Genomic DNA, 17549 nt, shown 5'->3' with positions numbered 1-17549 from the left:
CTCAGAGGGCCTAACAAGGTGCAACTTCCTCTGTCTTTAACCCTCAACAAAAGTAGGGAAAAAATCCAAAAAGACCCTATTTGCAGGGGAGAGGAAAGTAGAAGACTCAGAGAGAGCCACATGTGAGGATCCCTCTCCCAGGACGGACTGAAGCTGGAAAGAGAGGATCCCTGTGTCATATGTCCCATGACAATAGCAGCATAACTAAGAGCTGGTGCAAGTCAGACCTGAACCAGCTGGAACTATAAGCTTTATCAAGAAAGGCAAGTTTCAAGCCAACTCTTAAACATAGAGAGGGCGTCTGCCTCCTGAACTGAGACTGGGAGATGATTCCACAGGAGAGGAGCTTGAGAGCTGAAGGCTCCTGCTTCCTTTCTACATTTGGAGACTTTTGGGACGACAAGTAAGCCTGATTTCTGGGATTGCCGTGGTCTAGTGGGGCAATATGGTCCTATGAGCTGTGGTATGGTGGTGCCATATCATTGAGAGATAAATTCATGATAGTCAAAAGAAAGTCTGAGGGAAGAAAATTAACTTTGATGGAGAAAAACTAAAACCGTTGTGCAGTTGCAGCTACTATAGAAGATGTAAAAGCTTGAAGACATGAACAAGGGCTTCTGTGTTTCAGACATCTATCCAGGAAAACTTATCTTAATGGCCCTTGTCATTACTTACCTGTCTGGACGGAGTGATATTGATGTGATGTATTGACAAACAGCTATAACGAGATGCTATGGTCATGATTGATTCTGACAAAAAGGTGAGAGGAGACGAATGGGACATTTTCAAATGTCACCCTTTGAATTTAACATTATATCAACGTATGAGACCTTCTCGCAACTCACGTTGTACTTTACCACAAATATTCACCAGCCACAGCTCAGCATCTAACTTCTGCAACTCTCACACTGTGAGAGCGTGGTTGGTTTTACTTTTTAAATCCAATATAAATAAAAAGTAACAATTGATACAACTAAACCAAGACCAGTAAAAGAATAATAATGATAATGAAACCTAAGATTAATTTAAAGAAAATCTAAGTATGTCTGAGTAATCCAGTATAACATAGGACACAATAATACAGCACTTTTGAGCTATGTGTTAAGAGGACATGGTTCATTGTAGATATTTTCTTTGGTTTGTGTATTTCCTTTAGAAACATTTCAGATTTTATGGCTCCATTATTCGCAACTCGTGTATGTATTATTCTCTATATTCAGGGTCAGCTAAGCGGTAAAGGTGAACTGGCTAACTGCCAAAGGTTATACTTTTTCCTGAGGGCTGCAGCGTTAGAAGTTTTTTTTTTATTTATTCGTGCATTTATATCCTACTTGGTATCACACCTCCTGGTGTACATACTATTTTGTTTTAAACTATTTCTAGACCACAAATCAATTAAGATGGTGAATCTTTAATATGCTGTTGTCAGCTCTCTGGAGTTATAATTGTCAGATCCCTGACTAATTTGTTAGGAAGAGGAGAGCGATGTCACAATTCCATGTTCCTGGGGTCACAGGTCAAGTCTGGGTCAAACGTGGACTTAACATGATGCAAACGGTCTATGGTGAGCTCACCCAGAGGATGATAAACCTTTCCCTGCTTCTTACTTGCCAGCGTCAGACAACATATTCTTCTTCTTCGCCTTCTTTTGGTTTACTGGTGGGTGGCAAGTAAGTTTTAGGAGTATGCCGCCACCATCTGTACAAGAATGAAACACTCTGTCATTCTATGCCATTTCTTAATTTCTATCTAACGGCCATGTGTCCCATAGGAATGCATGAAGGGCCTTCCTGGTGCCTCTTACTTCCTCTCCCTCTCCTTCTGCTCCCAGTATCCCCCTCATTACCCACTCCTATCCTGCCTCTCTGATGTTTTTATATAACCTCTCTCTTTCTGCTTCATACATGGTACAACACGATACATGCTCTCAACGTTCTCTTTAACTGCACGGTTTCCACACTGTTGCTGGTCCCAACTACAAATAGCATGCCATTTACTCCTGTGTGAGCCAATCTGAGTCTTAAAGTTCTTTATCACTAACTTTTGTATTTTGTGATGCTCCGTTTCTTTCAGGTCTCCCTCAACCTTTTCTGCCTAAATTTGAGTTTTTGCAATTCCCTTTATATCAGGAGATATGATAAAATAAGATTAGTCAAATTTGTCTTGGACACAAACAGTATCCGCAGTTAAACACGTATAGAATTTGCTGTATTTTCAAAATTATAAGTACACTGATTGTACCCAACAGAAATCTTAATCCGTATCACCTCTATAAAGTCTAGCAAACTATTGTAAATTTTACTAAGAGTGTTTCTTTTCTCAGACAGTTGTGTCTGATTGTTAAGACAATTAAATCAGTGCATATTACTGTATATACTGATCAACGGTTGGACGGTCATTTGGAGCTCTATATTTTGAGCTCAGGGGCATATTTACCAAATTTCACATACTTCAGTTTGTTCTTACAACAATCTGCACAGAGTTAGAGAATACTTCAGAGAACTATTCTTGGGGTACACACTTGATTTAATTCCAATTTCATTCATTTGCCATTCTCTCTCCTTTTTTCATAAAAATTCAAAAAAGCCTGGCTTTAAAAGTGGCTATACTGTAGTAGACCCTGTGTATGCCCCCATTTCAAATCCTTTTCTGTTACAGACAGCAATGTCTCTGCTGTGATAGCCTACAAACCGTCTTGGTCGTCTTGGCCCAAAGTCAATGCCATGGGCCTGTAGCTACCAGGACTATTTGGATCCTACCCTGGATTGTTGAGTGGTCAAGGTTAGCCCAACTTTGCATAGGTCTATCCCTCCAGATCTTATTAAACAGTTTCAACACTAACTTTAGTGCTTTCCCTGGTAGCTGTCAGAACATGGCCTAACATAGCTGTTTCTGACCTGCAGTTGTGTATCCAGTATCTTTCAATGCTATTTTGAGTTTTGTCATTGTAAAGACCACATCTAAAGTTGACATATCATCCTCTGTCTTCCGCCTCACACTCTCATTCTTTCTGAGAACATGGGGTTTTGCTGTCACTGGATATCATCAAGGTGCTCACAACTATATACTGGTCCAAATGCCCTGCCTAAAACATCCGCCTTCTTTGTATGACACTGCCAGCCTCTCCCTATCGATCAATGCTGGTAAATAAACTGGCCTCTTTATACCACCCATTTGATTTTATGGACCAGACATCCCCAACTTTACTCCTCTGCAAATTTCCTTTGGCAATCTGTGAATTAATTTAGATTGACATGTTATTCCTCAAAGCTTTCAAATGTTTTGCTACATGCTGATTCAGTGCTCATTCCACCAAGGCCCCAGTCTCTTCCTACCCTGTGTTGTTTTTTTTGGTATACTAAAGTTGGCCGCATTTAAAATGTGTTTTTGCAAAATATGTAACTTGACTTGTTCATTCCTCTATGCTTCCTTCTAGCATTAAATAATGTGCTTACCCCACACAACATATTTTAAATGTCTCCAGTCAGCCTTACCAAAGCACCATCTGGTAAACGCACTCCCTTCGTATATACTCACTTTTATAAGTACTCTAAGAAGTGGGAACAGATTCCTTCCCACAACTAAATCTCAACATACAATTCTCAGACATTAACCAAATTATCTGACACCAAGGTAAGATCCAAGTGTGATATCAGTCCCCTATTCACATCCACTGTCATACCTTGTCCATTGTTACTGCAGATCAGTGATCTGCCATCCAACAAATCTTCCATTATTTTCCCATTACTCTCTGCATGATTGTTACTCCATAAGTTTCTGTGTGCCGGTAAATCTTCACTTTATACTGTATTTCCTTTCTTTCAACAACTACAACTGTGTCATTGTCAACTTTACATTCAAGAGCACAAACTGCATAGGTTTGGGTCTGACTTCCTGGTTTGTCTCATCTCTGGACTCTTTCTCTGTGCTACTCCGAATTCAAAAGTCGTTAACTCCACTAATACAACACTTAAGCCTTCACCTTTTCCATAGTAAACATTTCTTTAGTCTCTGGTCCTGTGGACCCCTTTCTTTTGCATTCAACATTTATGTGGTTTAGAAATATCTTCCCTGATACTGAAGCTCATACAGCCCTTTTAGGGAGAGTTTTCTCATACTTAACTTGTGGCAATAGGGGTTTCTTCAATTTCTTTTACATTTGCAGGGTTTTTCCTGCATAGAAAACTGTGATTCCACCTGACAAAATTCTAATGCAGTGGAAACCACTTAATCGTGATCACGTTTGTCCCGGGCCAAATTCATCCCTATAGGTGGTTGATTACTATGAAATAATGGCGTAGCTTCTATGATAGGCCCTATGAAAGGTCACGGCGTACACACACACACACTGACTCCGCTGGTCCCTTCTCTCGCTCTCTGTCACTGACATGCTGAGCACGGCTCGGTTTGGCTCAATTCAGTTGCCAGTGTGCACGTGTATGATAGAGACTCAGAGAGGAGCAGTAAATTACTGGCAGAGCCAGTTAAAACTGTAAAACACCCTTTTCTAGGGTCGAAACATGTATAAAAAACCCAAATGATCACTGTAAGCAGACTTTGTGGAGCTGTGCATGGCTCTCTGGGTGTCTGCCCTGAGCTCGGTGGCGCTGTGGCCGGGCTGCGTGCCCTCAGCTTGTTTGGTGAATGATAATTTATCTGGAAGAAACTAAATGAAACAGTCTAATGGTGCAGCAGTCAGTAGTGGTAGTTAACAAGCCATGAAGGTAAATCCTTCAACAAAAACAAAACTAAAACACAAGGAAACGTGTCAACCAATGTGGAACAACACCTTAGCACCGGAACAGTTAGAGCCCTGACATAGGCTTGATGTTACTGGAGGGGTCTCTCAACAGAGGGTGGCTCTCAGAGTGTCTGTGGCTCTGGGCAGTGGAGACTCTGGTGCTGGGCAGCTTAGAAGAATGATGTCTCCTTCACCATAATCCACGATCCCTTCATAGGGCTCCCACCCCAAGATACAATCTATGTATTTATGAGCGACATGGTCTTGCTTTTAGTCTGTCCCAACTCAGTTATGATGTGCACACTATTCTTTTTTTTATTTTAGACTATCTTTCCACCCATTTAATCCATGTACATGCATTTATACCAATTACTGCATTAAACATATACACTGACTCTTTAACCAGGGACATCCCAGGTGACATTTATTCATGCATTTTGTTCATCATTGCCCACAATTTAATTACAACTTATTCAATAGGGAAAATAAAGCTCTGAGTTAACAGGAATGCTTATCGTCAGTTAGTGAATTTAACACAGTTCATACAATAGATATATTTGTACCATTAATTCCATTACTGTCAGCAAAGAATTCAGAATTCAGAATTCATGTTCTAAACCAACAACTTGTATCTTAGATCCCATTCCTACAAAATTACTTAAAGAAATTCTGCCCCTAATTGATAGTTCGTTACTGAACACAATAAATCTCTCATTATCATCAGGATATGTACCACAGTCTTTTAAAATAGGTGTAATCAAACCCCTTCTCAAAAAAACCACCCTAGACCCAGAGGTTTTAGCCAATTACAGACCAATATCCAACCTCCCCTTCCTGTCTAAAATCCTAGAAAAAGTTGTAGCCAATCAGCTGTGTGAGTTTCTCCAGGAAAATAATATATATGAAGACTTTCAGTCGGGTTTAGAGCTAATCATAGCACAGAGACAGCCTTGGCAAAAGTCACTAATGACCTTCTAATAGCTCCAGATCAGGGATTTGTGTCTGTCCTTCTGTTAGATCTTAGTGTAGAATTCAACACAATTGACCATACGATTTTATTACAGAGACTAGAACAGTTAATTAGCATTAAAGGAACCGCCCTAAACTGGTTTAAATCCTATTTTTCTGATCGCTCCCAATTCGTGCAAATTAATGATGAGTCATCTGCGCGCACCAAAGTTAACCATGGTGTTCCACAGGGCTCTGTGCTCAGCCCAATTTTATTCTCATTATATATGCTTCCACTCGGAAATATTATCAGGACACACTCGGTAAATTTCCACAGCTATGCGGATGACACCCAGTTATACTTGTCAATAAAACCTGAACAAAGTAATCAAATAACTAAACTCCAAGCATGTCTCAAGGACATAAAAACCTGGATGACCTGCAATTTTCTCTTATTAAACTCAGATAAAACAGAGGTTCTAATACGTGGCCCTAAACACCTTAGAGATACATTATCTAATGATATAGCTGCGCTAGACGACATTGCCCTTGCTTCCAATGAAACAGTCAGGAACTTGGGAGTGATCTTCGATCCTGATTTATCCTTTAATTCACACTTAAAACAAATTTCTAGGACCGCCTTTTTCCACTTGCGTAATATCTAAAAAATCGGACATGTCCTTTCTCAAAAAGATGCAGAAAAACTAGTCCACGCCTTTGTTACATCCAGACTTGATTATTGTAATTCCTTATTATCAGGCTCCAGCAGTAAGTCGTTAAAGACTCTGCAGCTTGTCCAAAATGCTGCAGCACGTGTCCTGACAAGAACCAAGAAAAGAGACCACATTTCTCCAGTATTAGCTTCACTACACTGACTTCCGGTTAAATCTAGAATAGAATTTAAAATTCTCCTCCTCACCTTCAAGGCCCTTAATAATATGGCACCATTATATCTTAAAGAGCTGATAGTACCTTATCAACCCACTAGAGCACTGACCTCCCAGAATTCAGGCTTACTTGTCGTCCCTAAAGTCTCTAAAAGTAGAGTAGGAGCCAGAGCTTTCAGCTATCAAGCTCCTCTCCTGTGGAATCATCTCCCACTTTCAGTTCGGGAGGCAGACACCATCTGTACGTTTAAGAGTAGGCTTAAAACCTTCCTTTATGATAAAACTTATAGTTAGAGCCGGTCCAGGTTTGTCTTAGACCTGCTCTTAGTTATGCTGCTATAGGTCTAGAAGGTCGGGGGACACATGACACACGGAGCTTCTCTTTCCAGCTTCTCCTTCCTCTTCTCAACCGTTATCACATCAAAGTAATTCATATCCCATCACTACATGTTACTGACTTGACTTCTTCCCCGGAGTCCCTTTGCCTTATCGTTCGCAGATCCAGGGCCGCGGCTGTGGCCACATCATGGATTAGGATCTATGGATCGCGTATCAGAGATCGTAATGGTGGATCCTGTATGGCGGATTCTGTATCGTGCTGGCTGATCATGATAATAAAGGCGGATCCTTTATCGTGTTGGCATCAGATAATGGTGGTGGACCACGATCGAGGTGGCAGCTGATAATGGATCCTAATGGCGGCAGTGGACAATGACTGTGGACTATAGTGGCATCCGATCTTGATGGTGGATCATGATCTTGCTGGCTGCTGACCATGGACTATGATTGCAGCAGGACTGCTCGATACATAGTATTTCTCCTCAGACACTTGACCATTAATGACATTAATCCACCAATTCACTGACCTTCAGTTATGCTTCAAAATGTTTACCCTTATCAATGCTGCTAAAACCTTTTTCTTGCTGATGTTCTCCTTTACACTCACATGAGAGGGATCCCTCACATGTGGCGCTCTCTGAGGTTTCTACGTTCTTTTTTCCCTGTTAAAAGGGTTTTTTAGTAGTTTTTCCTTACTCTTGTTGAGGGTTAAGGGCAGAGGATGTCACACCATGTTAAAGCCCTATGAGACAAATTGTGATTTGTGAATATGGGCTATACAAATACAATTTGATTGATTGACTGATTGATAATTTTAAAACAATTCTATTTCAATACAGGGGTTAAAATAAAAGTGACAGCAACACAGTAAAGTGGATTCTTCTGATTTGTACTCTTCGGCCCTCTGTAATAAATTGTATGTCAAAGTTCAACAAATTAACTCTTTTTACACAGATTATTTTGCATTCTAGAGCCAATCTTCTGATGGATCAATGAACAGATTTTGACTAAGGTTTTATGTGTAAGTGTGTCCAGACACCAGGGAAAAATTGGTTGTTGTTGCCCTTATTAAGCAACAGGTACCTGGAACAAACGTCTATGAGATCTGTGGCTTCAGCACGTATTGCTCTAACTGTGAATGAAAGTTTGCTGCTTCTGCTTGTACACAACTTTGTTTCCCGCTGCTGTCTTGTCTCAATGTAAAGCACCTCGAATAACCCTGTGTAGGAAAATTGCAGTGAAAATGAAGCTGCCTTGCCCGTTCTTGCAGCGTACACTGGGAAACTAGAGCCATCGGTGACAGGAACTGATAAAGCAACAGTAACAGGCTGAGGGAATATAAGGATTTAGAGTGTGTCTGATCAGTCCTGAAAGGCATAACCATCATCTAAGAAGCTCAACACGGCTCCAGATGATTCACTGATCAGATTGAAGAGATATGAGCACTGAAAGGTAAACAAAATGAAATAGAGAGGGGAATGGAACTACCTCTTCACACAGAAACTCATCCAACCACATGTGGTCTTAGAGCAGCAGCGCACCGTGGTGAAACACTGAGGGGGGAGTATCTGAGGGAGCAGGCTCCTGAGCAGGTGGGTTACTTTAGTTTGGGGGTTTGTTTAGAGTGAACCTGGAAAGAAAATGTTAGGTAACCATACAATCGTGGTCATCAGTGCAGCATTTTGTCCTGTTTACTCTTTTTTTTATTACCTCTCTCTTTTGTTAACGTGACCCTGAACAGACAAATGACAGCCAGCTTTTCTAAATCAGATATTGCTCATTCAGCAAAAAAAAAAAAATCTCATTTGTGAACAACAGTGAGAACAAAGAATGACTCCACTTAATAGCTTCACCGACCTGAGTGTCCACAGTGTGCTGCTGTGCAGGCTACTTAGTGCTCCCTGCGTCGCTATGGCCGTGCAGATAAGAGGCTAAACATGCTCCGTAGGTCAGATCCAGTGAGGAGTATTTCTGCAAATGTGATGCTTTCTCCTCAAATACCAGATGACTCATTTTAGAGGGAAACGTAATGATTATCATTAAGCAACACACACTTGAGAAAAACATGACCAGTGTATCAGGTTTCATCTTCAGTATATGTCCAGTGACACTGCTTGATACTGCTGTGTTGATTACCAAAACCCAATCCCTGAAACTCACACCTACATGTGTGAAGCATCTCAATATGGTTGGGCTGCAACAACTGATCATATTATTTTTTAAATTATCCTATATGTATTCCATTAATCATTTTATCATAAAAATGCAGTAAAAAGGTCCTGGGTTTGAGTCTAATGGCTAATGACCAGATACTGACAATAGATGAATTTGAATGAATGCCTAGCCAAGCTGACATCTTCAAATGACATGACCAACAGTCCAAGGCCTAAAGATGATCAATGATCAATGAAGATGACAAAAGCAGCATATTCTCACATATTTGGCTGTAGCTGTAGATTCTTCCTTGATAAATTATCATTAATAGTTTATCAAAATTACTTTGCCTGTCTGGGTTAACAAACAAGATTAGAGGTCTGGTGCTTTGCGGGAAAACGGTGTCCTGGAAAGGAGTCAAAAATGAATTATCATCCCAGTCCACCTATGCAAGTCACTCATCAGTCATTTGCTAAAAAAAAATAAAAAAAATGTCTGCAGCTTTGAAGTTAAAATTTTATATAGCTTTCAGTCACTTCTCTCATTCTGGAATAGGGGAGGGATCTTAGACACAGATATCCTAATATATGTACAAATAAAATCACACTGGGAACTGAGAAAGAACATTTTTTTGTAAACTGAATGAAACATCCTTAATATACCATAAATTAAATCTGTGTTATAACTTCATCTAGCATTTTTTTCCCATTTATTTCAGTATTCAGCTGCAATTTCTCTGCCGACCTTGACATGTTTTAAAAAATGTTGGTATCTTAAAATTGTGACACGTGACTAGTCTTTTGAGCAGATACATTCAAGTGTTATTATTATTTATGAGGTTACCAGGATTGCAGTCCAACAAGTAGATTCTGTTCTGACATTTCTTGTCTGCCCCTGAAAGCAGAGATGAGATATGGTCTCTGTGTGACTAACACATCTTACCGCTGTGGTCCTTTAGTATATGTCATGTGAATGATATTTCAATTACACTATAAGCTTATCTTCCCTTTTGCAATTGCATCTCATAATAGTCTATTATCCATGGCTTTTCATGCTTGATTATTAAATAGGATTTCAAGGCTCTGAAGGAGTTTGCCAGCAGCAACAAATGAGGCAGAGAATTGTGAATTGATTTCTTATTGAGCAAAGAAAACACCCTCCCTCCTCATGGCTACTGAGCTAGACTATACTCTCGGATATACATGACAACTTTTTCAGAGACTGTCATATTTCATTGGGGTTATTTCTTTCCATAAGAAACAAAGAAATGGCGATGCAGGCTTGCCGTCTGTGGGTTTTGAGAATGCTGGTCCCAGTGGGGAACAGAGCTAACCACAGCAGCGAAAGCAGAGCGCTTCACCACTGAATTATGAGTCCCTTAGTCCCAAAGCTTTTATTGTAGCCTTTATGACACTCAATATATGCTGACACCCACACAGGCATATGTACATTTGTTTGCACATACACACACACACACACACACACACACACACACACACACACACACACACACACACACACACACACACACACACACACACACACAGATACAGAGGTGCAGACATAGCCTGCTCTACACACAGACAAAGACACACATCTATTTGTATGTACTCATTCATCGTGTCTATGCACTGCGATGTGATAATTCAGCTCACTGATCTGCTGTGTAGTTTGTGGGCCTCTAGTGTTAAAACAGATTGGTGCAGCCTGTATAAGGCGGCAAACCGGCTTCCTTCATACGTCCGCCTCTATGTTAGGATGCTATGGATATGTGAAAAGGCGTGGCCTACTACACCTTTATTTCAGGATGGAGACAACTCGTCTGCTCCTGTGAAGCCACCTGGTTGCTGGCTGCAGTTTACAGTAGGTTATAAACCCTGCCTCCTCCATGTTAGTGGAAGAGACATGGACCAAACTAAATAATCCAGGCACAACTCAAATAAATTGAGGGAATTTCTGTCCTTTCAGGTTCTAATCACACTAATGTATGTTCAAGTGTTCACTTTCCATTAAGTTGCTTTGCTTTCATTTGTTATTTAATGTTATATGTAATGAGGTGAAAGAGCATGATTAACAGTTAAGACTGAGTCACGAAGGGAGGGACCCTGTGCCAAAATTCAGCCCTCCTGTTTCTGACATAAACAGAAAACATATCACTGCCCATGTTTCCACATCAATTAGGACACATTTTCTATCAGTGTATCTGCACAAAAGTATTGACAGAACTATCAGATTGCTCCACAGCAAAAGCACAATGGCCACTTTCATGGTCATGTTAAAGCAACACACAATTCAAAGCCCTTATTGAAAATGCATCATTAACCTGAACCATCTTCCATCATGCTGAACAGTTAGATAAGAAAATGATGCAGGAAGTAAAAGGTCTGTGGTTTGATCCCCAGCTCTTTCCAGTCCGCAAGATATGATACCTAAAATTGCCCCTGACAGCTGTGCTGACAGTTTATGAGTGATGTGTGATAGAAAAAAGTGCTGCGTAAAGAGGTGCTGTGTGAATGTGTGTGTGTGTGCGTGTGTGAATCTGTGAATGAGACTTGCACCGTAAACCGCTTTAAGTGGTCGATAAGACTGCATAAACAGATACAGTCCATATATTCAATTCAACTTTATTGCAGACACAAAGGTCCATATCTATATAACATAAAATACAAACAAACAACATATAAATACAATCATGACAGCCCACAAATCCAAGATAATTAGATTATTGTTAAGACACATACAGGCATTTGTTCCAGTGTTTCCAGAAACAAGAGGAATACCTTTTGTCACTCTGAGGCTCAGTTAAAGGCCCCTTTCTGGGATTTCATTTGACATATTGGTCCCCCTAAGATGATATATCAGTGGTTTAAAGTAAAAAAAAACGCTGCAATGTGTATTTCCATGTCCTCTCTCCTGCCTCTCTCTGGAGCTGCAGACAGAACAGGCTGTTTTCGCCTGCCTCTTGAGGCCCTCCTCTGATTGGCTGACTGCACTTTGAGTGACACGCGACCAGGCCTATCACCGGTCTCATTCTGGCGCATTTACTCTGGTAAACCCAGCTGAAAGTCACGTTATGTTTGCAGCTATAGAAGAACCAGCCACATATTCACAGTCGGTTACAACAGGATGTTTCTGAACAGTAAATTACACCGTCCTCATGTTTGTTCAAGTTTTAGCAGGACAGTCGGCCAATGCAGGAGTAACGTCCCGAGTTACACTACGGAGTTTCAATCAGTATTGTAACATCTACGTTACTTCGTACTGAGCACAGTGACACGGCACGTCAGAATAAATAAAGCGTAGCCGCTGGTCTCGAACAGTAACGTTCTTAGGAGGAATGTGCACGGACACATTCTCTTCCTTGCATCCCTCCACGCTGCAGTGTTTCTTCAGTGTTGTTTGTTGTGGTTATCCCTTGGTAGCTAACAAGCTGCTAGCTCAGCAACAAGTCTGCTTAGGCTGGACTGGTACCGGCTGGGTGGGGCTAAGAGACGAGGGCGATCCCGAATGACATCATACGGGGGAGGAAGTACGAAACGAGACGTTTCAATAACATATTTCTAAGAATGGACTGAGTGTAAAAGTCTGCAGAGTGACTGTTTTCATACTTTGAGGGTCACTCCTGCCCCCCTTCAAGTAATTACAGATAGTACAAGCCCAGAAAATGTATTTTACACAATATGAGCCCTTTAAGGCCATTATGTTAAGTCAGTTAATCAACACGTAAATTTGTTCATAAAATTCCTCAAGATCGGATGGAAAGTAGACACATTACATATATCATTTACTAATATACTCATTTCTATTCTCTGTTGAATTAAGCTACAGTACAGTTATGTCACCCTCCGCCTTGGCCCTTCCCCTTCGTTTGGCGCGTTCACGTGTCGGGGTAGGCTGTCCCGTTACCTGTTGGGACGGAGGGGTAGGGCTAAGGGTTTATACCCCTCCAAACTGAGATTTTTCCAACCCTCACTTAGAACGTAGCGATACCCAGAATTACTTTTGAATCCCCGCCACAAATGTAGTATTTTCTCCATTAATAAGGATTTAAAAATTATGATAATTATTGTAATATCTTAGTTTAATATCATTTCAATGTATTATGGTCACTTTTTTCACAACAACCTAAAAACAAAAGATCGCCACCACGCATTATAATCCCTTATTATTATGTGCCACCACACATAATGCACATGACATTATGTGTGGTGGCACATAATATTTAACTCAATATATAAGTGACCAATATTACATAATTTCTCTCCCACAGGCAGCCTGAGGCAGACTGGAATCAGTCGTGTGCTTTTCTATAACCTGAAATGCCGTCTCAGAACGGTAAATCGTCAGTCGGAGAAAATACTCGATGGTTGTTTTCTAATGAAGTATTCTGTCTATGCCATGTTCGTGAGCTCAGATAGTTGAGATTCTTTTCATCCAGTCCTGACTTGAACTTCACATCGGCAATGGTCAAATCTGACAGATGCTTTGAGAGAAGCTACCAGCAGATTTCTTCTCAACGTTAATCGCTTTGGCCAAGGTTTGCTACTGACATACTAAAATGTCTCTAATCAGAAGAAACTTTTCAAGACCAAAACGTTTTAGAGTTTTGGAACTTTGTAAGCATGAATGAGCTTGGGTAATGTTTTGGTATCATGTATTATGCATCAGCACTTAATGGAAACTCAAGAAAAGTTTTATGAGAGAAAAAATATAAAACTGCACGCCATAAGAACATAATAACTCAAATGTCAGTAGTTTTCATTGGAACTTAAGGTTAGATCATATTTTATGTGATTTAATGTGATACTGAGATCCATAAAAGCCCTGTATTTTAAGACATTATACAAGCCTCACTTCCCGAAATGCTCACTTTCTAAATATAAGCTAGTGAGAAAAAATAACCTCTCAGAGGTATAAAAACAGATTAGTAACAAAATCCCCTCACGACAAATTGACATCATCAGCAGGGGCACGCATCAAATTTATTCATTATGCAACATTTAATGTTGATATCTTGACTGATTCTTCTTTCTTTTCTAACAATGGCACAAAACATTCCTGCTTTAAGCGAAATTGTCTTGCATTTGTGTGTGCGTGTGCGTGTGCGTGTGCGTGTGTGTGTTAGAGAGACAAAGAGGAGGACGGTATTGAGGGGTTGCAGGCAGGATAGCGGTGGCAGTAATTGTCTCCAAAGTGTGTGTGTAGGCCCGTGGCTAAACAGGGTCTATCAAGGAGGCGTGATTGTTGTGCAGCAGTATTGTTGTTCCATTTCTCATTTCACTCTCAACAATGGAATCTTCCCTCCACATTTTGCGACAACGGTTGAAGGAGCCAACTTGTCTTCAATTCATCCACCTGACTGTCCCCAAATGCAAAAACCCTTTTAGCTTTATTCTGTTTGGCTCCTTCGGGAAAATTAATGGCTGAAAGCTTAATGTTCTCAGAGCAACAAGACTGATTTAAAGCCTCACCTCAGAATACCTTGGCATGCATATGTCTTTCTTACCCTCCATCCTCCTTCCCTCCCTCGTGGGGCCTGGACTTAGTGTTTGTACAATACAAAGGGCTTGAACTCAGAGCCCTGGTAAATGCTCCATGAGAAAAAAATCAATTTTTCATGAATGAGTCCCTGGTGTTTTAAGAGGCGGGCAGCAGCAGGCGGGTGGTCTGCTCTCAGCAGCCCATTAACAAAAGAAACACTGATATCTCAAGACGACACAATGCAAATCCCTGAGGATTTTGTTTCTGTTGTGTCTGAAAATGGATCTGGATCCAAAATGGTTTTCCTTCTAAAGCTACAGATGCAGCAAATTTAGGAAAAACTGTGAATATTCTTCATCTCTACATGCCCACAACTTTCAGTGGGACAGATACTAGCCACAGAAAGGTAGGGAGCAGTGAAGCTATGAATATTGCCAAGTGGGAGCCTGACATGTTGTCATATATTTTATGGATTTAAAGGGTAATTTAAAGGTTATCTCAGCACTGAATCACACACAACAAATCATAGTTGCTACACTGTTTTCTTTGGGTTGCTTTTGCAGCCAGAACCCAGTCAGGCAGCAGGTGTTCAGGATTTTTAGTCGCTGACTGAAAACAGCAAAACACCTGCCACTAATTCAACAAGCCCAATGTCCAACTGTTCCAACAAAGGTCAGAATAATATAAACTTAGTACTGGGATTTTTCAATAGCTGAGCCTCAATAACTAGCTGACATACCATGCTTGTAAATAATGTGACATTAGCCAGGAAGCTGGTGTTTCTGCACTTTTCACTTGGGACTGTATTACTACTATTATAACTTCTTTTATTTAGATTTGTTGTTTTCTGTACGGCAAATGTAAAGTAAGTGAGTTGAGATAGTTAAACCATTGTGTGTTTTGAGGAGACAAAAACCTCCCTGCTGTTTTGACTCCAGTGACAGTGGGAATATAATGAACTAGTAAGTCCTCGTGCAGTCGTACCAACTAGCAAAACAGACGTCTCATCATCCCTTCTTCTCTTTCTCCTCTTTCAGCGTGTGAACTCTGTGAAGTATCACTGTGGACAATTTCCTAGACTTTTCAAGAGGTTCCTTTTACTATTAATTTCACAGTTATATAGCTACAAGAGGATTTCATTTGTTCAGGCCCACATGGTCTCTGTGGCTGTTTGACTCACAGTATGAGACTGAAGTCCAGTTTGCTGGCTACACAGCTAATTGCCTGTGAAATGCAGCATGCCTATTTCAAGCCAAATGCTATTTCCCCCTTTTCATCAGCTGCAATTTTAAAGCAATGAGGTCACTGAGTGGCGCTGAAACCAATGAAGCATTAAAAACCAATACATTTTTGTGTTGTTAAGCACAGACCCTCACTGTCCAAGTTCCGCGGCCCCTGTAACAGCACACATACTTAGCAGGTCTTAGGCTGCACTAGTGAGCGGCACGTTCCCAGCATTCACCCTGCATATCAAGTCAATTATCACACGTCTTTGAGGACCCTGAGCACGACTTGTCTTGGGGTTGGCCACTGCAGAGTCTTTTTTTAAATATCACTCACTGGAGCCGAACAGGGAAAAAGAGCAATCACCAAGCTGATTAGATTAGTGAACACGGAACAGATAACGTGTCGGTCGGCTGATTGAGAGAAAGTGGAATGCGGGCCAGGACCTGCTACTGGGGATCACATTACTTGTGCTTTAAGTCTACCGGCCGGCGGCTTAGCTAACACCTCTTCCCAGGAACACAATTAATATGGAATGTCAACTTGTTGCCCACCACATCACAGTGTGCTTGTACATGAATAGTCTCTCACACGCACGTGCACACATGCTGCTGCTCTAGGGATGATTAGTTGTTAGCTGCCTCCCAATGAGTTTAGCATAGTTCACATTGCACTTCAGTATTTGAGTCCTGAGGGGACTCCATTAATCAAGGGCTCATTGCTGACAGCCATCTTGTTAAAGTGGCTTGTATTGTAACTGCACAGGACCATGGTAATGCTTGTTGTAGTTGAACACTTGAGTACAACAGCTCTCCCATTATTGAAACTGTTTGTGTTGGAGTGATATACTGTTGGATTGCCTTGTTGGACTTCACAGACCACAGCTACACCTCTCTGGATTCAAATGGCTCCACCATCTCCAGACAGAGGACAATTCTAGAATAACAAAATTAAGAGAAGGGATTCAGGTAGACTAAATGCAAAGCAAACTTTCTGTGAGTAAACAACCTGCAAATATGTGTCTGTTCTCTGCCGCTGACCTGCTCCTTCTCTCTGTCTCCTTCCTCTGCTTCAGATGCTAGTCCCTGAGACTCTTCAGTTTCCTCTGACAAACCTTCTTTAAAAGCACACACACACATACATAAACATGAACTGTCGAATGTAAACCTAAAAATCACTAGGTTCTTTGTAAAGTGCAACCAATAACTTTAATCAAGAATCAGATACATATTGACAGAACTTACCAGGTAGTCCAATGTCCTCACCCACTTTCTGCAGAGCCCTCTCCTTCTTCGTCTTGATATAACTAGCAGTTTGTATCATACACCTCAGAATGCCCACATACAGTGACAATAGTTTTGTCCTTGATTTCAGATATGTCGCACATCAAGAATCTCAATGCTGATTGGCTTGGATAATATCACATCATGTAAATATTTAGCTTGAGTTCAAATATTTAAACTCGAGCGGGTGAAGTGAATGATGCAAATTTTGTGATATTCTCCTTGTGTCTTTGCATTAACTTTGTATGTAATCCTATAGCACGGAAAAAATCTGAACTCACCTCTAGTTTGTCCTTCACCACACCCAGTGTTCTCAGTGCTGGTGACAGTACAGTGAGCAGGAGTTGCAGAAATTTGGAACCAGAGAGTTCTCAACCATGTCATTGTTTGTCATCAGTCAAAAAGTGGGCTTTTAATCGTGGTTTGGTTAAAACAATTATGACATGGTCTCGTAAGTTTTTTCAGGTTGGTGCATTTAATTTATTATCTCAA

The sequence above is a fragment of the Hippoglossus hippoglossus genome, chromosome 1, assembly GCF_009819705.1.
Source record: "Hippoglossus hippoglossus isolate fHipHip1 chromosome 1, fHipHip1.pri, whole genome shotgun sequence".
Classification (NCBI taxonomy): domain Eukaryota; kingdom Metazoa; phylum Chordata; class Actinopteri; order Pleuronectiformes; family Pleuronectidae; genus Hippoglossus; species Hippoglossus hippoglossus.
This window is presented reverse-complemented; position numbering follows the sequence as displayed.